Genomic DNA, 26,125 nt, shown 5'->3' with positions numbered 1-26,125 from the left:
CCCTCCCCCCGGAATCCTGGCCAGGGGGGGAGGTGCTCCGTCCCTCCCCCCCGGAATCCTGGCTGGCCGGCTCCGCAGGGATTCTGCGGAGCTGCCGGCTGGCTCCGCCAGCGGCCGGACATCCAGCTGCTGGCTAGGAGGGACGCAAATCCGTCCCTGCAGTCAGCTGTTATAGGCTACGTAAATGTTTATGTAGCCTATCACAGCTGATTTAAAACAAAAACAAAAACGTGCGTATGCAAATGGTGGCGCCTATGGGCGCCGCCATTTGCGTTCCTTATTTTGGCACGTCTTAGTCTACGTAAACATTTACGTTGACTAAGACGGCGAAAATAAGGGGAACACAAATAGCGTAGACGCTACGCTATGTGTGTTCCCCTTATTTTCGCCGTCTTAGTCTACATAAATGTTTACATAGACTAAGACGTGCCAAAATAAGGAATGCAAATGGCGGCGCCCATGGGCGCCGCCATTTGCATACGTGCATTTTTTGTTTTGTTTTGTTTTGTTTTACTCAGCCATGATAGGCTACGTAAACATTTACGTAGCCTATCACGGTGTTTTTTTAAAATCTAGCTGTGATAGGCTACGTAAATCTTTACGTAGCCTATCACTTTTTTTTTTAAACTGGAAATGGCAGCGGCGGCAGCCGGTAGGAAGACCGGCTGCCGCCGCCGCCGCACCGCCGCCGCCACCACACCGCCGCCGGAGCCACCGCTGGAGCTGCCACCAGGAAGATCTGCCCCAGGTAAGCCCATGGGCGCCGCCATTTGCGTATGCGCTTTTTTTTTTTTTTTCAAAGTCACCCGCGATAGGCTACGTAACGATTTACGTAGCCTATCATGGCTTACTTTGGGAATCTAGCCATGATAGGCTATGTAAATCGTTACGTAGCCTATCACGTGTGTGTGTGTGTGTGTGTGCGTGTGTGTTTTTACATTTACTCTTTTATTTCGCGGCCGGGGAGACGGGGAGCTCCTCCCCGGCCTGATTTTCGGCGGCGAGGGATGGGGCGCCTCCCCCCGGCCTGAATTTCAGCTGGGCGGGGCAGGGCGCCTCTCCCCCCAGCCTGAACTTCGGGGGGAGAACCGAAGCGCCTCCCCCCCACCGTGAAGCAAGCTGCGGGACCAGGTAAGGGACTTTCGTCCATCCTTACAAATAACCCCTTTCCCCTAGTACTACTTTCCTTTTCAGAGGCAATAACCTCAGGGTTTCATTGGCTGAATTTCTTGGGAAAACTCTGGCTACTAGGCAGGAAGCAAACAAAGACAGCAATCCTGCCAGGTGGGCACACTGACTGGATCGAAGAGCAACGACAGTTGTCTGCTGGACTGGCAGAGGCAGGAAGCAACATAGCACCCCTGCCAGGAGGGCACAGCAGCACCTCGCCCACCTCTGCCCTGCCAAGGACCTGAAGATGCCTCATATTGGCCTTGCTTGCTTTGCAACACACAGTGTAATATTATATCATTTAAATAATCGCTGTTAATGTGTGTACTCCTTTGCCCGCTGTTTTGGAAATGTGGACTGTGTGTACTCCTTTGGCACACACTGTTTGCTTGTCCACACAGCACAAGCACACACACACGAAAATAAACTACAAGCAAAGGGCAGCGGGGGGGGGAGGGGCTCCTAACAGAAGAGAAAGGGGCTTTAACTTTTTTTCTTTTTTAAGGGAAAAGAGATAAAAATGGGATGGGAAGGAATACAGGAATTGAGAAGCAGAGGTGGAGGGGAGGCAAGAACAAGGAAAAGAAAGTACTATATCTATATCTATATCTATATCTATATCTATATCTATATCTATATCTATATCTATATCTATATCTATATCTCTGTCTGTCTGTCTGTGTGTGTATGTGTGTGTGTGTGTATATATATATATATATATATATATATACAGAAGGAAAGTAAGGCAAACTATTGGTTGAGAGAGAACTGAAAAGGGGTGTGTGTGTGTGTGTGTGTGTGTGTAAGATAAGCATCTAAAATGAAATTTTCTGGATTTTTAAATGAACAAACAACAGGAATGATTGGTAAACCTATTACAGAAGGGTGGAGTGGGGAGATACTAACATAGGGATGTACGAAAGTGACTTACCTTTATGCGGATTCTGTTCATGGTGGGAGGGGGGAGGCGTTCCGTCCCTCCACCCGGAATCCTCGACGGGTGGGGAGGCGATCCAGTCCTCCCCCCTGGAATCCTCGACGACCGGCTGTGCTCCATGGCGGCTCCACAGAGCAGCCGGCCAGGCCCAGGCCAGGGCCGTCCACAGCCGGATTTCCGGCCACAGAGGGCTCTGGGTAAAAAAAAAAAAAGTGTATGCAAATGGCAGCGGCTATGGCCGCCGCCATTTGCGTTCCTTAATTTTCGCCGTCTTAGTCTACATCAATATTTATGTAGACTAAGACGAAGAAAAGAAAGGGGAACACAAATAGCGTAGTGGGCGCTATTTGCGTTCCCCTTTCTTGTCTTCGTCTTAGTCTACGTAAATATTGATGTAGACAAAGACGGCAAAAAATAAGGAACGCAAATGGTGGCGGCTATAGCCGCTGCCATTTGCATACTTTTTTTTTTTTAAACCCAGACATGATAGGCTACGTAAGTCTTTACGTAGCCTATCACGTCTATGGGGAAAAAAAAGAAAAAAACACAGACTGTAAATGGCGGCGGCAGCAGCCGGTCGGAAGACCAGCCGCTGCCGCCACCACCGCCGAAGCTGCTACTGGAGCCGCTGCTGTCCAGAACATCCGCCCCAGGTAAGTCTCATCCTGGGGGGATCCGCGGGGGGTGGGGGGGTGGCAGGCCGTTCTGTGATGGATTGGGGCCGAATGCACTGGCATTCGGCCTCACCGAGATCCGTCGCAGAATTCTCTGACATCCCTACACTAACATAGCTTTCATAGCACACGTTTTCTTCTCGGCTTCATTCTGCCAAAGGAGAGTGGGAAGGGTTAGGGCTTCATCTGCCATGCCTGGCAGAGACTGATGCAGTTGCTCTCAGTGGACACAGCAGGGGGAGGATACGACTGGGGCGGAGAGAGAAATGCCATGGAGCTTCCCTCTTGGCTCCCATCCCATCCTGCTGCTGCTGCTGCTGCCGCCACTGCCACCATCATTACACGCAAGCGCAGCTCGTCAGGGCAGCTGGAGGCTGCTCAATTATCAGGTGGCTCGCGCACCTCAATGGATCACCTTGCACCCCCCATGGAGTGCGTACATCCCACTTTGGAGACCACTGTTCTCTCCTCTCCAGTAACACCACCTCTCTCACAATGAGCAAATGGAGGCTGACAAAGCTCCCTCCATCCTTCTCCTCATCTTCAGCCCCTCCTGGTGGCCAGATCTCTTTCAAATTGATAAATTTGGTGCCTCTGCTTCCTCTCCCTTTCCCCCTCTCTCCCTCCCCCCCTCCTCCTCCTCCTCTGCCTGATCTTTCAAAAGCAGATTCATTTTGGAGACAGCCTGTCTGGGCTGCTCTGAAGACATAAGAAGAGCTCCAAATATATGAGGTGGACCGAGGCACCTTGTAGGTAACCTGCTTTGGTTCAGGGCATCCCAGTGCTGTTCCTATCTGCTTTGTAGCAAGATGAGGCATCTCCGAACCAGCCTGCTTCACCTCATTATTCGGGCTTTCGACCGAAGCGGTGCACAGCCCTACTCAGTACCTAATGAAAATTAAAAATACAGTTATACAACATATAAAAGGAGCATCTGTGAGTGTATGACATTTTGTGTGTATTAATAAGAAAAAATATAGGCAACTGTAGTATTGACATAGAAAAGTATGGATTCAAAGGAGTTGTTCAGTGTGTGGAGGTTCAGAGCCCACTTCTGCCTTGTTCTCAGTCTTTTGGGCAGGGTACTTGTCCTTTGTGGCTAGCTGTGCCTCCCATGGCAGCCATGTTGTGCTGGTGCTCAGGATAGTTTCTCAGATTGCTAAATGTGCCCGTGGGCCCAAATTGCCAAATGGGCCCATGGGTTCCCCTGATCTATAAGAACTGCCTTGCTGGATCAGACCAAGCTCCATGTAGTTTAGCATTGTATTTCCAGTGGTGGCTAGCCAGTTGCCGCTGAGTGCTTCCAAGCAGGAAGCTAATGAACTTACTTCATTTCCAGAATCATTTGGTATTCAGAGATATACTCCCTCTGAACGTTGAGGCTCCATTTAGCTCATTGTGCTTATTCCTTAGTGACATAAAGGCACTCTCCATGGGTCCAGAAGCACTTTGTTTCTATCTTTGGTTGTAAAAAAACAACAGCACTGAGGTGGGGAGAAAGGACTGAACAATTTTAGACTGCATGAGGTTGTATTGCCAATTATCAGTCTGACTCATGCTTCGCTATAGCAATGTGCATAATCCCCCCCACCCCACCACCCATTTTGACTTGGTCCATTCAGAAAATGGCCCACTCTTGCCTGCTTGGACTATTTTGGAATTCGTCTGCTTTGACTCAGTACTGAACCTGAGCTGAGGTTCAGCAATATGATGCTTCATACTTCTCATTGACTATCATAGGAATTTTTTTTAAAAATGGCTATAACATTTTTCTCTTGGTTCGAATTTAATATTTTCAGGCATAGTAGCCCATCAGAAGGGGACTATGCCTGCCAAATGTCAGAGAAATACATACAGGGAGTTTGGTGCTATGAACCTTTATATTTTGATTTGTAGAAAAGGGAACTGCCAATAATGTTCTTCTTTTGGGGGCAGAATTAGATGGAAATTCTGAGGGGATGAAGCCCACCAAATTTCAGAATAACAGCCACAGGGATTTTTTTTTGTGCCAGAGCAGCCTTGATATTTTGAGAGGGATCCACTTACCCCCCTATGTTCTTTGTAGGGCATTACTCTGAAAATTACAGGCAACCTAGAACCAGAGGTATCCCTAAGGAATAAACCTAAGGAATAAACCTGCCGCAGCCGCTGCCACCACCACCACACTGCCGCTGGAGCCGCTGCCGGAGCCGCCACCAGGAAGATCTGCCCCAGGTAAGCCCATGGGCGCCGCCATTTGCGTGATAGGGATGGGTGAACTCACTGTGGTCTGGGTCACACTCCACTGGCCGAGGCCCCACTGGATCGCCTGCCCCTGCTTGCTGTGTACAGTGAGTCACCAGGCAGTCTCCACAAGCGCCTGGTGAGTGATGCGCAGCTACCCAATCCCTCACCAAGCTGCTGTTTCAGTAAAAATGGTGGCTCAGCCTTTTTTGTAAAGGCCTGTTTTACACAAATGGCTGCTGTAAAGCACCCATTTCTGCAAGATTACAGGTGTAAATGGCCATTTACGCCTGTAATCTTGTATAAATGGTCACTTTACGGCTGCCATTTGTGTAAAACAGGCCTTTACGAAAAAGGCCAAGCCACAATTCTGCAGCTTGGCAAGAGATCGGGGATCTCTGCACTTGCCTGACTCAGCGCGTGCCAAGTCAGGCAAGTGCAGACTAGCATCTGGGGGGCCAAGCTGGCAATTTCTCCCCAGGCCTCAAACCCCAGCTGGACATCTGTGACATCCCTACATGGGGATCTGATATTCAAAGATAGGAAGTCAAAAATCCAAATACCCACGGCCCAAGCCATGGGTGAATCAGAAGTATACCTTTGATCCTGTCCAGTATTTAAACATATAAACATTGTTTCTTTCAACTTCATTCCCATCATCCCCTGGCCTCTGCATATAGTTCTTGTCACCACACCTCAAAAAGGATATTGTAGAGTTGGAAAAGGTGCAGAAAAGGACAACTAAAATGATCTAGGGGCTGGAGAAACTCCTCTATGAGTTAAGGTTACAATGCCCGGGACTGTTTAGGTCGTAAAAAAGGCAAGTAAGGGGAGACATGATAGAGGTGCACCCTTATTTCTACTGCACCCTTATTTGTAAACCTCAAAAGGAAGCATTTGGAGATTCACTGTTCTGCCAATCCTCCATTATAATATACGTTGCCTTTTTAAAAACAGGGGGGGAAAGGGGATCTGGTTTTGCTAATATGGAAATTCACTCCCCAGAATGTATTCTTCCTTTTGTATTTTGTTCCCAATTTTAAAAAGAACTGATTAAATTTCACGAAAGGCTCTTCTTCAGCTTGTCAGTCTGTGCAGCACCTTACCTCTCACTGCCATTCCCTGGTTGAGCTTTTTAGAAAAAGGGCATCCATTGTCTTTCAAAGAGTCTCATGACCAGTGCTGCTTCATCCTATGTATAGTCAGTATGAATCCTATCTTACCCCATGGATACTCAAGGGGTTAGGATAATAGGAAAGACAGAGAGTGAGAGAGAGGAAGGTGAACCACAGCTGTCAGCTATTTTATGCTCAATTCTAGTTTCCTTAAGGGGTTTCAAACTGTCACTATGATCAAAGGCTTGGCACTTAAGGCAGCCCCGAGGCAGCAAAAAGAGAGCAACACTTATCTGTTTAGTATCTTCTCTATCCGAACCCATAATCTAGAGGTGGTGTATAACCTTCATCTTAACAACATTTCCATATTGGAAATAAAACATATTGGCAAATGTATGCCTTGTCACAAATATGCACTTTTCCTGCATCAGCAGACTTGGCGATATGGAATTATAGCTCAATATAGCTATCATTTATGCAGGTATAGACTTACCCCATCATCTGAGCACTGCGTGGAGGCGAAGGAAAATGTGACACCATCTTTGTGTTCCACTAATCTCAGGAATAGCCATTACCAGCCATAAATCTAAGCTGCAACTTTCCATCTTTACAATGCATGCCTGCTTTAGAAAACTATCACTCAGCTAAGCCTGTGGCTTTCAGCTACAGCTACAGCCCAACGGGAGCAGCTGGCTGAAGTTAGATTACAATGCCATGCAAAAAGGGGAGACAAAAAGACAACAATAGGTATAGTGTAATAGCTACAGTTATTCCTTGTGCCAAGGGCACAAAACCAAACAAAAATGAGCGCGGGCGCGGGGGCATAACATACAACTAAGTCAACCTGTAGAGGAACATTATGTATTTGGACACAATCTCACCTGCAGTTGTTCCTTCACACAGTTCACAGGTGAACCTTGGTGCTGGGGTTCTGGAGGTAAGCTGTAGTGAAGCAGGCTTGTACAACCAATTCAGATGAACCCTAAACCCTCAGCAGAAGTGGGTAATGTCAGCCCAGTTTTACGGTGTCCCAAGTCGAAGCAGGGTTCCTTATGAAGCCGACAGAACTGAATGAACAGAACCCAGCACAAAATGAGGCCTCATGAGTGACTCATGTTTCAGAGACACGGACTCACCATGCAGACTTCCTGTCTCCCAAAATAAATACAAAATCACATCTTATTTGATTTTGATTCTCTAAATGCTGCAGTGGAAGGGGGAGTGGTGAAGGAGTGCAATTGGGGGACTGACAGATTCACCTTCTAATCCTAGGGCACATTTTACCAGGGGCTCAACTCAATGTGCCTTGGGGAAAAACAAGGATGGGACTGTGAGTTGGCCATTCTTCCAAAGCCACCAGGCTTCACTATGAAAAAGGCTTAAACTGGTTTTCAAGCATCATAACTCCCTAGCCCCTGCATGTATCTTTCTGAAATCTGGAAGGTTTCTTGCTAGGGAGACATCTCTAGGACGCATGCTATTTTCATAAGAATTGACCCAAAAACCATGGTGGGAGGGAAGGGGAAGCTAATCAATACCCTCCCCAAAGTGGACAGCTCCCCTCCCACATGAACTGCTGCACCAATCCTTCTAAGACAAGGATGCTGGGAGTGCACACCTTGTTTTTGAGCAAAACCACACTCCCTGGGGGCTTGTGCTCATCTGCCAGAAATCGCCACTCTTCTTCCACTGCTGCACTGGTAAATTTCAGAGATGCAGCAGTGGCAATGTTGGCAGTGGCAGGGAGGGGTGTGCCCCCCCCCGTGTGACCCATGCTCACCCCTGGTTTAGGATAACAAGGGGACAAATGGGTAATGCTTATGCAGTATTATTACTGAGTATTTTAAAGAATAGCAATATCTGGGTTATCACCCCACCCCACCCCACCCCACACATAACAGGCAGAATGTATGGGAAAGCCCAGTGCTGCAGCTGAACTTATGTGCACACAGTGACTATTGAGTGGTCTAAATGGGCTTTCCTTAAGCATACAATAACATTATATTCAGCATGCTGTCCTGCACAGCACAATCTCCTTAATTTAGAAATGTATTTGTTTCAAAACAGGCTCTTGCAAGATGGCCCAATAGGCCATTTGAGCTGTTAATATTAATCACCGTGTCCTTGGTCACTGTCCTAACTCCTAACTCATTACTATTGTTCTCCTTCCAGTGTCCCAAATAGATCCTGTGGCAAGTGGGCTGATGTTTTGTTTCCCTGTAGAGTGACAGTCACAGAGCTTGCTGTTTATATTCTGCTACGGGTATTCCATTTGACTAATTTTGTCTTTCCTTTTGACTTAAAACAGTTCAGAATAGCATCAATCAAATCCAGTTCAGAAGGGGCAATTCTTCATGAACGACTTGCATTTGTTCCAACAATTCATATGATTCCATGTTCCATGATAGACAGTCTCCCTCTATCTGTAACAAAGGTGGCTAATAACTTCAAATTAAAAAATTCTGCTACCTGGATGGGGCTTGCGAGCAGATCTGACTGGGATGGAGTTAGGGAGCAGGTAAGTGAAAAACTTACTGCATCCTCGTAAGTGAAAAACTATCAGTATGGTAAATTATATTTTAAGGCTCTACAGAATTTTAAGGCCATATTCCCATTTTTCTAAGGAGTCATACACATGGATGCAGGTCTACAAATGCATTAATAAACCACCTGATTCCTTCCATACTTAGGGATGTCCATCGTTTGAAAATCAGGCCCTTTGGGGGACTGACAGATCCCCACTGCCCGTCCAGCTTGGCTTGCATTCACAAGCCAAACCACGGGCTTTTCCTGAAATCCAGAAACTTTTTTTTCACCCCACCCCACTGCCGTGAATAGAGAAGTGAGCAAATTGCAGCCCCAATTTGTGAAACTTCCTATTTACAGGAACAAGACAGCAATGGAAAATCTACGAACTGTCCTGGCTCAATGCAGACCAACTTGGGCAAGCTTGTGGGAAAGCAAGCCGGAGTCTGGGATGGAAGCTCAGCAAACTCCATCCCCCCAGACAGATTCGTCTGATGTCCCAATCCATCCTAGCCCCAGTCCCAATTACAGGACCCATGATAAAAATAATATTGAGAAAACAAGTTTCTGTAATTCAATTCTTGGCATGAAAAGCACATTCCAAAAAGTATGCTCAGTGGAAACAGGAAGATGCTTCACATTGCCATGTTTTAAATCTGAACCCTAGATTTAAGTCTTTATTATCCTTCAAAATTTGGATTGAGGAATCCTTTGCTTAGCTTGGTGATAAAGGAATCACAGACTTGTACGCACCAATGTGGTGCAATGGGCAGAGTGTTAGACTGGGAATCCTTAAATGGGAAATATTTGGCCAGCTAGTATTTTTCAGTCTAACCTACCTTACAAGGTTGTTGTGAGAATAAAGTTGGGGAATCAGAAGAACATGTATACTGAACTGAGCACCACGGATGAAAGATAAGGAAACAATGTAATAAATAAGCAGATCATGGAAGTGAGATATCTAGTTTAACAAATGTTGTTAGCTAGCATGTAAAGTAGTATCTCTTTTTTTGTGCTAATGTTCTGTTTTTGGAATTGCTGCTAAGAACCTACCTTGAAAAGTATTTACTTTGACGTAGCATGGTCAGCTCTTGGAAAATGTACATAAATGCTGAACAGAAAATGTCAAATCGATCCTAACACTCAGCCCCACATCTTTCGGAAATGTACAGAGATATTAATTCTGCCCTAGCTTACAGGGCTATTGTAAGTATTATGAAGATAATGCATGTGACTTGCTTTGAAGATTCAAACTTCTTTATAAAAGGCTAATAGTTGTATTTACATGGGTAGAATTTGTCAGATTCATAAAATTTCACCCCCAGCTCCCCAATGATAAACAATGCCCTTTTGATGTTTTATCTGATGCAGCACTGCAGATTTAAAGAAATAAATCTTAATTTGATTAGAAGCACCTTCTTGCCACATCTATTCACAGCTCAAACACAGAATTAGAATTTGTGAAAGAAGATGAAATGGAATGAAAATGAAATTATTTTCAGATAGAAAGAAGAAATTGGCTCCTGTGCTTTAAAAAGAACCATTCAAAATATTAACATGCAAAGTGCTGGACCAGGAGCAATCCTATGGCCACTAGACAGTGGCTAGATGGCCACAGGATATCTGGTTTTCTGGGAACTGACCTCGGAGCCTGCGCTCTGAGTTCGGTTCCTGGAGAACCAACCTCCCCCACTTCTGCGCTGCCTCGGAGGCAGCATGGAACATCCCCGTTCTCAGCGCTTGCAAGAGAAGTGCGAAGCGGCCGAAATGGGGTGTTCCGGGGCAGGGAGGGCAGAAATGCCTGTACAACATCCAATGTGTCGTACAGCAGCCTTTTCCCCTGCTCAGCCCTCCTGCAGCTAGAGAGCCGCAATCGGCTGTCTAGCCAAAAACGCAGGGCAGGAGAAGCATGGAGGGAATGATCCCCTCTGTGCTTCTCCTGCCCTGCATTGGATAGGCGGTTGCCTCTGAGTTTGGAGGCATCCGCCTATCTGAATAGAATTGTACCCTTAAAGTATTGGAAAGCTGGCATAATTCTTAATTTTGTAATGTTGTTTTGGTCATTTGTGATTTATGGAGCATTAACCAATACAGTAGATTCTTCCTCTGTACTAGGTACAGAAATGCTCCAGTCTGAGAAGCCTACTGATTTGAAATGTTGGCAAAAAACTATAAAAGAAATGTATGAAGGGCCTATGGGGTGAAAACAGCATCTATCTAGCCACAAGCAGATACCAAAGAGTTGGGGAATCTTGCATCTTTTTTGCTTTCTCTTCAAAATATCAAGTCAATAGCTAAATACACATGAACACGTACAATGCTTATGCAGTATTGCAGCTAATTGTGATATTAAATTCCATCCACGAATGGAATTTTAATGTTCCTGTTGGCATTTTGTCAGCAGTTTTCCTGCTGTTTAAAATATCACTTTCTAATGGGATTAAGCTGGTTAATCAAATCACAAACTGGTACCTGGATATGTTGTTTTGGATGCCTGGAGCGCACTTCCTTACTGATGCTGAATATGAATGAAACCTATCTGCTGGCTAAAAGCAGGGGGTGTGGGGAAGAAGCACCATAAATTCCTTTGCTTGGTCCTGACTCTGAGCAGATTTGAGAAGGCAGGGAGACCTCTTGGGTATGGAAACAAGACTTCATCTCTAAAGGTCACTTCAGGCCAAAATAGAAATTACTTCAAGGCACAATCCTATGCATGTTTAGACAGAAAAAAGTCCTACAACTCCTAGCATGCCCCAGCTAGCATGGCTGGCTGGGGAATGCTGGGCGTTGTAGGACTTTTTTCCTGTCTAAACATGCATAGGATTGCACCCGTAAAGACTTAGCTAGCAGCTATGGTTCTATCCTCCAATTTTTACTCTACAGTAAGTGCAGGACACTCAATATGGATTGGGATGCAAACTTGGGGTGTAGGGGTCTTTAACTCTTTCCCCCACTATGGCCAATATCTGGATTGGGGGACCCACATCTGCAATTTCTATTGCAAAATAGGTATTTGTTTTATGCAAATGGATCACTAGCAGCAATGTCTTTTCATGTTTACTCTAGAGTAGGTGCATGGGGTTCAGTACTCCTAGCATGAGGATAGGGGGCTTTAACCTTTTCTCCCCACTTTGGGCCCTCTTCAGATTGGAGCGCCCATGCCTATTTCTATTTGAGAATAGTGATCCATTTCCTAGCAGCTATGCTTACATACTCACTTTCATGTGCATGCAACGGGCTTGGGGTCATTATCTAAAAAACATGTAAAAGCAAGCTAAGTATGACTTTGAAATACATAACAATTCAACACTATCTCCTACATCATGTATTTATAAGTTAAACTGCCCTAGTTACTATATAAATCAAACTTCCCCAACTTGGTGTTGTTCAGATGTTGTTCAGATGTTTTGGATTACAACTGCCAGAATTTCTAACAATTGGCCATGTTGACTGGGCCTGATGAAAGCTGAGGACCAAAACATCTGGAGAGCAGGCTGGTCCAGATGTTCATGTAACCTTTTCCATGTTGTTCCCGTACTTCACCATAGACTCAGGCAGTTCAAATTCTGACGTGACCAAGTTTGCATTTCTTAGACAGCTTAAGGTTAAACCACAGTCCACATCTGCATAATCCACATCTGCATCCTGTACCAGAAGAATTGTAAGAAAGGGTTATAGGACAGAAATGGCTTTCAAAATCAGAAGTGGTGTTGCACAATGTTGTTCCTCCAGCAGAGCGTATTTCAATGCGCAGCTGGACATATTTTGTGCAGAAGTGGAAAAAAATGTGCAGTGGTAACCAAATTTCTGTGCAATTGGGCATATAGAGATTAAAGAGGAGCTAGGTTGTTTCTTTAAAAGAAACAGATGAAGATAAAAGAGAACAGAAAATAAAGACGAGTACTGTTTCCTTTCAGTCTTCATAATCTTACAGTATCCATCCTTTCCCTACTTGGTGCCCTTCAGATGTGTTGGACTAGAACCTCCATAATTCCTCATCCAGCATGGCTAGCTGGTATTGATGGGACTTGTAGTCCATCACATCTGAAGGCACTGGTTTGGGGAAGGCTGCCATATACTAATAGCTTGTTAGAGCCTTCACTTATTCCTCCATTCTTTGTCAAGCACCTTGATTTTCTTCCTTTATGTTTTTTAAATTCTTTCTCATTTCCCCTTCCTATCCCCCTTCCTCCCTCTATTCATTATCATCTTCCTTCCTTCCTTCCTTCCTTCCTTCCTTCCTTCCTCCCGTTTCCCTTTGTTCAGTTAGAAAATGTTCTGGGCAGATGTGTGTGTGTGTGTGTGTGTATGTGTAAGAGAGGGGGGGATTTAGATCCTCTTAGATTTGAGGGGCTAACCTGGCTTCTACTGCAGTGGGAAAAATAAGCTTAGAATAAATCCTGAACTGATGCGGTGCATACACTGACATAGCTGTGGTCCCTGCGAACCATGCAGAATATGTACATCTGTTCTGATGTGCCACAGATCTGTGGATTCGTGCAACTGCACAACATTAGAGACATCTGTTGATGTATAAAAGCTCAAGCCAGAAAGTAAAGAACCCATTCCCCCTATCTGACTAATGGACCAGCAGGAAGTACACAATACCATCAGAGAAGATTTGGGTACAGAATTCTTAGTGAAAGATGGATTATACCTGTAAAGATGTAGCTCTGAAATATTGTAATTTACCTGTGAAAGCTGAAAAAATGGAATAGCTCATCCAAAGGGATAACTTCCCACATTACTACAAAGCCATGCTCACGCTTCCATTTCTTAAGAGAGAGGCGACTTCCATCAATTATTCTGTACCACATGTGAGTCCTCTCAGAAGCAGTCTTCCCAATTTCTAGTTTTTAGATATTCTTAAGTAGGGAAGGGCAAATTTGTCACTTTCACCTTATCCCACATTTTTTCCCTTTTTTTCAAAAATCCGAATACTTTACATTGACTCTATGAAGACATTTGTGAATACTGAAAAGTTCTTACCCCAAATGACCAAATTAAATTCTCGACATTCTGCACCAGCCAAAGTCAATAAGTACAACTATTTCCAGTATGGAGAGGATCATGTTGTACCTGCCTGCCATGTAGCTGTTAAAGAGGCTGTCAGAAAAAAAGAGGCAGTAACCCTAATGCAGCACCACAAACGTGGTTGAATACACAGGGATTCAAAGCCAGACTTCGAGGCTTGAAACCTCTCTGCCTGGATGGAAGAATCTGTCAATTTCACTTTCTCCCACATCCATCATATGTATGTAAAAATGTGTGAACTTTCAGAAGTTTTTATCAAAAATGAACCAAACAAAATCCTTACCCATCCCTAGACACCAGCGTGTGCAAAAGTCATATATTGGAATATTGATCCCTACTGGACTCTTACGCTGGACTGTCTTATGTTCTTACTCTTACACTGGACTCTTTGCCTGAGTTCTCTGATATGACCTGCTATTCTGTGCACACTGGGGAGTAAATTCTATTTAACTCCATGGGGCTTGTTCCTTTTTAGAGATGTACGACTTGTGTACCTTCGATGCCTCTTGACTTCCGCAGTTTGCGGCCAGTGCTCCATTCCGCCGTTCACAAGCCCTGGGAATTCTCCTCTTTTTTTTCTGCTCCGAAAATTATGAAGATAAATCTGTACTGACAACCATAATTCCGGTGCCCAGCTGTCTCCATGAGTCTGCATAACTTCTGTAAGAATTGCTATTTTACGTAAATATTTACGCATTTTTTTTTAAATTGAAATCCTCCATTTCCATTTACTTTCAGCCAAAACACTTCCTCTTCCTACAGACTTCCCAAAAGAAGGTTGTCATAGGTGTGTCTGAGTAATAAACTATTTGTTTAAAGCAACGCTGTTTTAAAGAAAGAAAAAACCCTTTTAAAATGACCATGCTGGTCCTGGTACGTAAAGACTTATGTAGCCTATCACGTCTGGGTAAAAAAAAACACCACACACGGCGTACGCAAATGGCGGCGGCTACGGTGGCCACCATTTGCATTCCTTATTTTTCGTCTTTTTAGTCTACGTAAACATTTACGTAGACTATTACGGCGAAAATAAAGGGGAACGCAAATAGCATAGTGGGCGCTATTTGAGTTCCTTTTTGATTCGCCGTCATAGTCTACATAATGTTTACGTAGACTAAAACGGTGAAAAATAAGGAACGCAAATAGCGCCCACTACACATACGCCACTTTTTTTTTTTTTTACTTTGCCGTGATAGGCTACGTAAATATTTACATAGCCTATTACGGTTAAATACAGGGATGCAAACAGCGGCGGCTATGGCAGTCGCCATTTGCATCCCTGCTGCCCAGCGGCCGGATGTCTGGCTGCTGGCGGAGCCGGCTGGCGGCTCTGCGGGATCCCCGTGGAGCGGAGCCAGCTGGGCAGGACTCCGGGGGGAGGGACAGAGTGCCTCCCCCCCATCGAGGATTCTGGGGGGAAGGACGGAGCGCCTCCCCCCCACCACGAAGCAGATCCGCGAACTGGTAAGTGACTTTCGTACATCCCTACCTAAGACAGCCTTCTTTTGGGAAACCCCTACAAGGAAGAGGAAGTGTTTTGGCTGAAAGTAAACGGAGAAGGAAGATTTCAATTTAAAAAGAACACCCACAAACAAGGCAGTGAGCACAATTCATTTTTTTTTTAAACTTACTTATATGTATTGTTGGAATATACTACACTGCGTTTTATTAGGGATGTACAAAAGTCACTTATCTTTCCGCGATTATGTTGGTGGTAGTGGGGGAGGTGTTCTGTCCCTCCCCCCGGAATCCTCCATGGCCAGCTGTGCTCCATGGCAGCTCCGCGGAGCAGGTGGCCAGGCCCAGCCAGGCCAGAGCCGTCTGCAGCCGGGTTTCCGGCTGCGGAGGGTTCTGGGGGAAAAAAACAACAACCTGCGTACGCAAATGGCAGCGGCTACGGCCGCCGCCATTTGCATTCCTTATTTTGGGCTGTCTTAGTCTATGTAAATATTTATGTAGACTATGACGGCGAAAATAAAGGGGAACGCAAATAGTGTAGTGGGCTCTATTTGCGTCCCTTTTTGATTAGGGGTGAACGAAAGGCACTTACCTTTTCTCGCAGCTTTTTCGCGGTGGGGGGGAGCGCTTCGCTGCTCCCCCTGCGAAGTTCAGGCCGGGGGGGGGAGGCTTCCCGCCTCACCCGGCCGAAATTCAGACCGGGGGGGGAGGCTTCCCGCCTCGCCCGGCCGAAATTCAGGCCGGGGAGGAGGCTTCCCGCCTCGCCCGGCCGCGAACACGAAAGTAAAAACAAACAAAAAAACACGTCCCCTAGATCTGGAAAGTCAGCCGTGATAGGCTACGTGAATCGTCACGTAGCCTATCACGGGTGACTTTAAAAAAAAAAAAAAGCGCGTACGCGAATGGCGGCCCCCATAGGGAGCCGCCATTCGCGTTCCTTATTTAGTTGCTGTAGTCTACGTCAATGTTTACGTTGACTACGGCGAAAATAAGGGCAACGCAAATAGCGTTGCCCTTATTTTCGCCGTAGTCTATGTAAACATTGACGTAGACTACAGCGACCAAATAAGGAATGCGAATGGCGGCTCCCTATGGGGGCCGCCATTATCCGTACACACTTTTTTTTTTTTTTAAAGTCACCCGTGATAGGCTACGTGACGATTCACGTAGCCTATCACGGCTGACTTTGCAAATCTTGCCGTGATAGGCTACGTGAATCGTCACGTAGCCTATCAGGGGACGTGTTTTTTTTTTTTTTTCTTTCATTGCAATGGCGGGGGCGGCAGCCGGTCGAAAGACCGGCTGCCGCTCCCGCCCCGCTCGAACACCGGACGAACCGCCAGCCGGACCCGCCGCCGGGAGGGACATTCAGGGAAGGTAAGTCCCGTCCCGGGGGGGGGCGGGGGGGTGGAGGATTTCTCCCCAAAACTTGTTTGGGGGGCCGAACACGTTGGCGCTCGGCCCCCCGAAGTTTCGGGGAGAAATTCTCCGCCATCCCTATTTTTGATTCACTGTTTTAGCCTCACTGAGATCCATGGCGGAATTCTCTGACATCCCTATGCAGAGGATTCGGTGGCATGGACTGAAGGGAATTCGATCCCATTTCAGTACATGGTGGAATTCTCTGACATCCCTATTCCTTTTAGTTTTTAAAAATAAATACAAAAAGCACGATATACATTATACATACACATGAAACACAACACATACACACAGAGCTGTGTGCAAATGTCCTCTTGAAATTCTTCACCTTATTCATGGGCAGGTTTTTTGGGGGAGGGGGACAATTTCACTGAATTTCTCCAGAGGGAAGGGAAATTCTCAACCATTTCTCACCATTGGCAGGGGTTGTAGCACAGCTTCATTTTTTTTATAGGGTTTTTTTTTTAAAGCTGCCCTAGCTTTAAAAGGATTTTTAAACACATCAACTGTGTTGGCAGGCTGCTCCCCCGACCCCATTTTTGCATCCACCACAATACAGGTGTGAGGGGGGGCTGTATTGTGTTCTAGGTCTAGAGCTGGAGCTACTGGTGAGCCCAGATCTCTTTTCCCATTTCTTGAACATTTTCGTCCACCATGAAGAGGCTTCCATTATTGTTCCTCATTCCCAATCCCAGGGTGCTTTATAATTTATTTTGGGGTGTTTTTGAGCTTACCAAATCACTGCTCTGAAAAGGTCCCATGGGACGAATTGCCTCATGATGCCTTTCCCTTGTCTTTAATTGAAGCATGAGAAGCCGAGGAGGCTGCCGGCTGCCAGAGAATGATCGGACAATGAAAAACACGCAGTTGAGCTAGGGATGGCGGAGAATTTCTCCACAAATCTCCGGGAGGCCGAATGCCAACGCATTCGGCCCCCCGAAATTGGTGGTGAAATTCTCTGCCAGCCCCCCGCCCCCCCCGGGATGGGACTTACCTCGTGCGAATGTCCCTCTCGGCGGCGGGTCCCGGCGGCGTTTTGGCGGGGGCGGCGGCCAGTCTTCTGACCGGCTGCTGCCGCCGCCATTGCAAAATAAAAAAGGAAAGTAAAAAAAAACACCACACACACCCGTGATAGTCTACGTAACGATTTACGTAGCCTATCACGGCTAGATTTCCAAAGTCAGCCGTGATAGGCTACGTAAAGCATCACGTAGCCTATCACGGGTGACTTTGAAAAAAAAAAAGCGCATATGCAAATGGCGGCGCCCATGGGGCGCCGCCATTTGCGTTCCTTATTTTGGCATGTCTAGTCTACGTAAAGATTTACGTAGACTACGGCGAAAATAAGGGCAACGCAAATAGCGTGCCCTTATTTTCGCCGTAGTCTACATAAACCTTTACGTAGACTAGACGTGCCAAACTAAGGATTGCAAATGGCGGCGCCCCATGGGCGCCGCCATTTGCATATGCGCTTTTTTTTTTTCAAAGTCACCCGTGATAGGCTACGTGACGATTTACATAGCCTATCACGGCTGACTTTGGAAATCTAGCCGTGATAGGCTACGTAAATCGTTACGTAGCCTATCACGGGTGTGTGTGTGTTTTTTTACTTTACTTTTTATTTCGCGGCCGGGTAGACGGGGCGCTCCTCCCTGGCCTGAATTTCGGCAGCGAGGGATGGGGCGCCCCCCCAGCCTGAATTTCGGCCAGGCGAGGCGGGGCGCCTCCCCCCCCTCGCCTGAACTTCGGGGGGAGAACCGAAGCGCCTCCCCCCCACCGCGAAGCAAGCTGCGGGACAAGGTAAGTCCCTTTTGTCCATCCCTAACTTGAGCACACTCTTCAGCCACTGCCTAAGTAAGGTAAGCACCAGAAATCCAAACCCAGCCCATGAGAAGTTCTCTGAAATGTCTTCACCGCTGAATTTCTTTTCGAAAGCAATTTCTTTTCTATCAAATTGAATGAGAATGGTTGGTGGGGGGAGTAGGAGAAAATTTTGTGAATTCACACAAAGACAGAGAGAGACAGACATAAAGGGATGGATCTAGATTTAAGCTGGATCAACTGTGCTGGCTGAAGTGGACTTCCCCACCCAGTGGAGGTTAGTGGCTTCAGTTTCAGTTGGGCTCTGTGAGTCCATACTGGCTTTCAGTCAGAAGCAGTCAGAACTCTAAAGGATCTATCCAAGGTGCTGAACCCATTTTGGGGATAGGGTTCAGCACCTTGGATAGCTCCTTTGGAGTTCTGGCTAGTTCTGATTGAAAACTAGAATCGATTTATAGCCCCACTGAAATTGTAGCCACCAGCCTTCACTCTCCCCACACCTCCCTCTCATGGCAGCTCCTCAAGCCACTTCTAAATGCTACACACAGAGTTAGGACACCCTGCTGAATGGGGTGAGCTGTGGTATGGGTACTAATGTACAGATTGTGTAATCCATTCTTGCCAGTGTTCTCAGGCACCTTTCATTCTCAGGCACCTTTCATTCCACAGTCAGCCCATTGACAGAATCGGATATTTTTAGTTCCTGAATTTGCACAGATGTGCATTTGTGCAAATGTGCATGTGCAAAAACATGCAAATTCCCCCAAAATAAGCACCCCCCATGTGCATTTTCACATTTTAGCCTATGGGCAAAAGCGCATTTTGGCTGGTTTTTTTTTTTTTAATTTAATTTTTTTTTTAATTTAATTTTGCATGTTTTTCAACAACAAAATTTGCACAAAATTGGGAAAGTTAGGAAAATGGAATCTGCTGTTAGTTAGTGGAATCACCCTGACAAAGGGAAAGCTGGTCCACTGTGGAATCTGCAAGTTGGGTTCAACAAAATCTGAACTCATTTGGTTCTGTTGCAGATCTCTCCGACATAGGGATGTACGAAAGTCACTTACCTTTTCGCAGCTTGGCTTCGCGGTGGGGGGGAGGCGCTTCGCTTCCCCCCCCCGAAGTTCAGGCGAGGGGGGGGAGGCGTCCCACCTCACCCGGCTGAAATTCAGGCCAGCGGGGGAGGCGCCCCATCTCCCCGGCCGTGAAACAAAAAATAAAAAAAAAGAAAAGAAAAAAAGACCCCATGATAGGCTACGTGACGATTTACGTAGCCTATTATGGCTAGATTTCCAAAGTCAGCCGTGATAGGCTACGTAAATCGTCACGTAACCTATCACGTAACCTATCACGGTAGACTACAGCGAAAATAAGGGCAATATAATAGTGTGCCCTTATTTTTGCCGTAGTCTACGTAAATCTTTACGTAGACTAGATGTGCCAAAATAAGGAATGCAAATGGCGGCGCCCCATGGGTGCCGCCATTTGCATATGCGCTTTTTTTTTTTTTCAAAGTCACCCGTGATAGGCTACGTGACGATTTACATAGCCTATCACGGGTGTTTTTTTTTTTTTTAACTTTAGTTTTTTTTTTTGCAATGGTGGCAGCGGCAGCCGGTCGGGAGACCGGCCGCCGCCCCCGCCCGTGCTGAACCGCTGCCAAACTGCCGCCGGGACCTGCCGCCGAGAGGGACATTCGCCGAAGGTAAGTCCCGTCCCGGGGGGGGTGGGGGGCCGGTGGAGAATTTCCCAACCAACTTCGGGGGGCCGAATGCGTCGGCGCTCAGCCTCCCGAAGATTCGTGGAGAAATTCTCCGCCATCCCTACTCCGACATCCCTAGGTGAGTGGGAGGGAGATCCCAAGGTGAAGTACCTTCTGTGAGTGCAGCCCCACCTCTTGAGGAAGGCAGATCCTAGATTCATCCCCTAACCTTTACAGTGCAGTCTCATGCATTTTTTACTCAGATGTCACAGGCTCCTGTGTTCAATTCCCAGGTCAGTGTGCACTGATTGAGAAGTGTAACATATTCTATGTATCTACTGATACGTCCAGAATATTTAACTACACAATCACAAACAAAGAACTTTATTTACAGTGCAATCCTATACATGTTTACTACAAAAATAAGTTCTGTTGAGTTCAATGGAGATTACTTGTAGGTACTTTTGGTGAGTATAGAATTACAGCCTCCAACCCTATATCCATTTACCTGGGAATAAGTCCCATTGAATTCAGGGGGATTTCCTTCTGAGTGAGTATGACCACACTATTATTGCAAAATAAGATGAAAGACTGTCAGACTGTCACAAAATTATCAATAGTATTCAACTTTTCCATTGTACTATTCATAATTGCACATACATTCCTCATATTTTAATTTTATACAACCAATCTTACAGAGCTGGTGTGTATAGATTCCTATTTATATGTGCAATAAGCTACTAAGATCACATTGGATATTAGTTTGCTATTCCTTTTATTAAATAGATACCGCATATCTATTAATAAGGTCATATTTCGTGTGAGTTTCATTTGATTTTGCTGATTTGCAGCACAAGTAAGTCCCATTGAGTTCAACTAGACTTGCTCCAAGGTAAATGTGTATAAGATTACAGCCTAAAGTGTGCAAATACATAATGATTCTGTGCTAAGCTATCTTTGCTTTGTGTTTGTTTGAATTTATGTAGTGTGCATGGTTTTCTTCCTTCACTCCAGGGCTGGCCCTACCATTATGCAGACTGGCAAATGCTGGTAGGTGGCAAATACTGTTAGGTGACAAGTTGTTGGAGGACAAAGCTGTGTGTGTCATGTGGGCTGTCCTATATTGCTTAAGGTAGCCTGCTGCCTTCAGGTACAGCGGTGGACACTGTCCCACCACCAATATTTAATTGCGGTTGGCTCTTCTACAGGTATTGGGAGGGGGGAGCCATCTTGTCCTTTGCCTCAGGGAGCAAACTGTCTTGGGTCAGCCCTGCTTCATTCTCATTGGGTGAGAACTAGGGGTTGTATCCAGTTAGTTCCTCCTGCTGACAGAATGGCTTCTGTCAGCACTTGCTGCCCTTCAAACTCCCTCAAAATCAGCTGTGGTGAGTTGAGGACAGGCCCTTAATGCTATTTCTAATTTTGTCAGAAACATTCATTTTTCAGAAATGTCGAACATTGTGGTAATTTGCTGTTTAGGAATGCCTATGAAAGAGAAATCAGATTTCCACACACCTCCTCACCAAAATTCTTTGGAATCCCCCAGCTAACCAAAGCCTAGGTGCCAAATATGGTTCCAGTTACTTTAGGATGAAAAAAATGTATCTCCCATTGTGTAAGATGGAATTTGGTGAGATTCCCATCATTGCACCAGAGGGTGGCATGTGTGCATTTCATCCAAGGTACTACACAGTTATGGCTCCATCTCTGTTTTTATATTACTAAGCAAGTGCATGGATTATCTGAGACTAAAATAAATTCCTTTTACATTTATGAACTAATATTGATAAGTGCAGTGTTTGGGGAATGGCTTATCCTTACCCAATTTGCTGTAATGTTGAGCTATGCCATGATGACCCTTTTCACCTTTGACTGTCAGTGTGAACCAATCCTAGCCACAGGCCTTAATTCCTACCGGGTTTGTGACCCATCTCAGTAGAACAAGAATTTATCAGTCAGCATTGTTGTTTCTAGAGACAACTTCTCCCTTAGGCTGTTCCCACCTAGGAAACTAAGGGCCAGACAATGACTGGGATGACCCCATATAAAATCCCTACCTAACCATGACGTTCACTGGCTGACTTTGGGCCAGTCAGTCACTATAGCTTTATTCCGGTGTTAAATCTAGAACAGGGGGTGCAGAACTTCAGGCCAAATCAGACCTCCTGGGTTCCAAATCAGGCCCTCAAAGGTTCACCAGAGGGCCATGCCCCTTCCCATGGCCCCAGCCCTTTCCCCTGACCACTGATGATTGGGTGGTTTCCTGGCTTTTGTGCAGTTCTTTCCTCATTCTCAAAGGTTGAGTGTCTCTCCTAAGAATTTTTACTGGCAATATGAGTTTTAAGCTAAAGGATGCTGGCATTTTGGAACCACCCCTTTTGGCCTCTGGCCCCACCCACAACTGGCATGTGGTCCCCAAGCACTAATGTGAAATGGAATTCAGCCATCATCCTGAAAGAGGTTCAGCACCCCTCATCTAGGAGTAAATTGAATATGTGAGCGGGACCATTTGGTGTAGCTCCATCCCTGATGTTGCATGTGTAACATTGTTCTTCGGGGTCTCTAAAGGGACTCACAGCAAAGGCTTTATACAGGGACAATTAACTAGGGATGGACGAAAGGGGCTTACCTTGTCCTGCAGCTTGTTTCGCAGTGGGGGGGAGGCGCTTTGCTTCTCCCCCCGAAGTTCAGGCGAGGGGGGGGAGGCGCCCCACCTCGCCCAGCCGAAATTCAGGCCGGGGGGGGAGGCGCCCCGCCTCGCCCAGCTGGAATTCAGGCCGGGGAGAAGCGCCCCGTGTCCCCGGCCGTGAAAGAAAAAGTGAAAAAAACAAAAACAAAACCCCGTGATAGGCTACGTAACGATTTACGTAGCCTATCACGGCTAGATTTCCAAAGTCAGCCGTGATAGGCTATGTAAATCATCTATCACGGGTGACTTTGGGGAAAAAAAAGCGCATACGCAAATGGCGGCTCCCATGGGGCACCACCATTTGCGTTCCTTATTTTAGCAGGTCTAGTCTACGTAAAGATTTACGTAGACTACGGCGAAAATAAGGGCAACGCAAATAGCGTTCCCTTATTTTTGCCGTAGTCTACGTAAATCTTTACGTAGACTAGACGTGCCAAAATAAGGAATGCAAATGGTGGCGCTCCATGGGCGCTGCCATTTGCGTACGTGCTTTTTTTTTTTTCCAGAGTCACCCATGATAGGCTACGTGGCGATTTATGTAGCCTATCATGGCTGACTTTGGAAATCTAGCCGTGATAGGCTACGTAAATCGTTACGTAGCCTATCACGGGTGTCTGTGTGTGTGTGTGTGTTTTACTTTTTTTATTTTGTAATGGTGGCGGCGGCAGCCGGTCAGGAGACCGGCCGCCGCCCCCACCCCTGCCGAAACGCCGCCGAAACACCACCGGGACCCGCCGCCGAGAGGGACATTCAGCCATGGTAAGTCCCATCCTGGGGGGGGGGCGGCGGAGAATTTCCCCAACACTTTCGGGCGCTCGGCCTCCCGAAGATTCATGGAGAAATTCTCTGCCAACCCTACAATTAACATATACCATTTTAATGTTTTAATCAAAAACAAAAATGCACATGTAATAATTTTCACACATAACAATCCACTTATCGCCAAAACAATAAAACAGAGCACAGCCCTCCCAAAGTTCTGTCTTTCAGCTTGAGCCCACAGCAAAAATCTAAATAAAACTTCTCTTTGAAGCTTGATTTTTCTGCTGGCTGAAGAAAGAAAATACTCTCTACTGAGTTCACTCCAGCTCCATAGCAATCTTCTCAAAATGGATCAGGATCCAACAACACATGAACAACTTTGTAAACAGCCCTTTATATAATATAAAAGAACATAAACACCAAGGAACTCATAATGTTTATAAAAAAAATCATGACTCTTTTTTTTTCAAAAGGAAACCTCCTTACTAACCTGTCTCAACTGTTCAGGGTCTTACATAGAAGAGAAAGTAAGCTTCTTCCACACTGCATTTTGGTAACTGCCTAAAATGGTGGCCACTCCCTATCTCAGTCCTTTACTGAGCATGTGCATGGATATTCCCACTCAGAATTATTAAAGAAAAATATACCAGTGGGTTACCAATGCGTTAAAGAGCTCCTTCCTCTGACATCTGCGTTACTGTCTGCGTGGAGGGGGCCTCTATGCATACAGCTGCATACAGGAAAAGGAGACAATCAAATTAATGACTCTTTCTGTAGGTTGATGCTTGAATATTTACTTTCCTAGCATACCACTGAGAAGTTCATGCCCTGGGGGTAATCCTTTTTCTTCTTCTTTTCTTTCCATGGCCATAAGTAGGGATGTACGAAAATCACTTACCTTTTCGCGGATTCTGTTCATGGTGTGGGGGGAGGCATTCCGTCCCTCCCCTTGGAATCCTCGACGGGGGGGGAGGCGATCCGGTCCTCCCCCCCCAGAATCCTCGACAGCCGGCTGTGCTCCGCGGTGGCTCCGAGGAGCAGCTGGCCAGGTCCAGGCCAGGGCCATCCGCAGCTGGATTTCCAGCCGTGGAGGGCTCTGGGTAAAAAACAAAAACAAAACACATACGCAAATGGTGGTGGCTACGGCCGCCGCCATTTGCGTTCCTTATTTTTCGCAGTCTTAGTCTACGTCAATATTTACGTAGACTAAGACAAAGAAAAGAAAGGGGAACACAAATAGCGTAGTGGGAGCTATTTGCGTTCCCCTTTCTTTTCTTCGTCTTAGTCTACGTAAATATTGACGTAGACTAAGACGGCGAAAAATAAGGAACGCAAATGACGGCGGCCGTAGCCACCGTCATTTGCGTAAGCTTTTTTTTTTTTTTTTTAAACCCAGACGTGAATAGGCGACTTAAGTCTTTACGTAGCCTATCACGTCTATGGGGGGAAAAAAAGAAAAAGAGCAGACTGCAAATGGTGGCGGCGGTGGCGGCAGCCGGTCAGAAGACCAGCTGCTGCTGCCGCCGCCGCGGCAGCCACGGCTGGAGCCGCTGCCGTCCGGAACATCCACCCCAGGTAAGTCTCATCCTGGAGGGGATCCGCGGGGGGCAGGGGGGGTGGCAGGCTGTTCCGCAATGGATTTCGGGGGGCTGAATGCACTGGCATTCAGCCTCACCGAGATCTGTTGCGGAATTCTCTGACATCCCTAGCCATAAGGCTTTGACTTCTATGTCACTGCAAATAAAGGGCGCAAGTTGGTGAACCCTAAGCTGGGTTGGTTAAAATAAAAATGACAAAGTGAAGCAGGTGTAAATATATTGCATTTTTTTAAAAAAATTGTCATATAAGCTGCAATCCTATGCTCACTAACCTCACAGTAAGCATCTTTGTACACAGTAGGAGTTTGTATAGGAGCTTGTACAGTGGAAGTATATATAGGATTACCCGGTTGATACTTTAATAGGTATTTTATTTAGGGTTTATTGTTGGTTTCTCTGCTGATTGTTGATTTTGAACATGGTCACCCTTTCTAAGCTCCTGTGATTAGGGATGTATGGATTTTGATAAATCCATTCTGTTTGTGTTTCGTGGATTGTCTGGTGGCTTTTGTTCCATTGTCTGCTCATTGATGGGATTGGATTTTTTATTTCTGTGCTAATTCACAAAATTTGCTAATGTGCACTTGCACACAGGTACATATGTGCTAATCTACATTAACTAATGTGCATTAGCCTATAGGTGAAAATGCACATTTTTGGTCAGTGGTTTTTTTCTTTCATATTTTTGTACAAGTGAAGTTGTGTGCAGTTCCTGGAAAATAAAACAATATGGTCTTCAAATCCACAGAATCTGTGCAACTCAGAAAAGCCGCTCCATTGCAGAATCCATGAGTCAGATTCACAGAAATCCGAATTCATTTGAACTGATGGTGAATTTCTCCCTACCTGTGATGGGGAAAAGGAGAAATCAATCTATTTATGTAAATAAAAATATATTGGGTTGAATCCAGAGTTTTATTCTGCTGATGGGAGCGCCCCTGAATGGAGTTTCACTCAGAGATTCCTGCTGGCAGAATGCGGGGGGGGGGGGGAT

The sequence above is a fragment of the Heloderma suspectum genome, chromosome 2 (assembly GCF_057233095.1).
Source record: "Heloderma suspectum isolate Gila_16-S chromosome 2, 16-S_ref, whole genome shotgun sequence".
Classification (NCBI taxonomy): domain Eukaryota; kingdom Metazoa; phylum Chordata; class Lepidosauria; order Squamata; family Helodermatidae; genus Heloderma; species Heloderma suspectum.
This window is presented reverse-complemented; position numbering follows the sequence as displayed.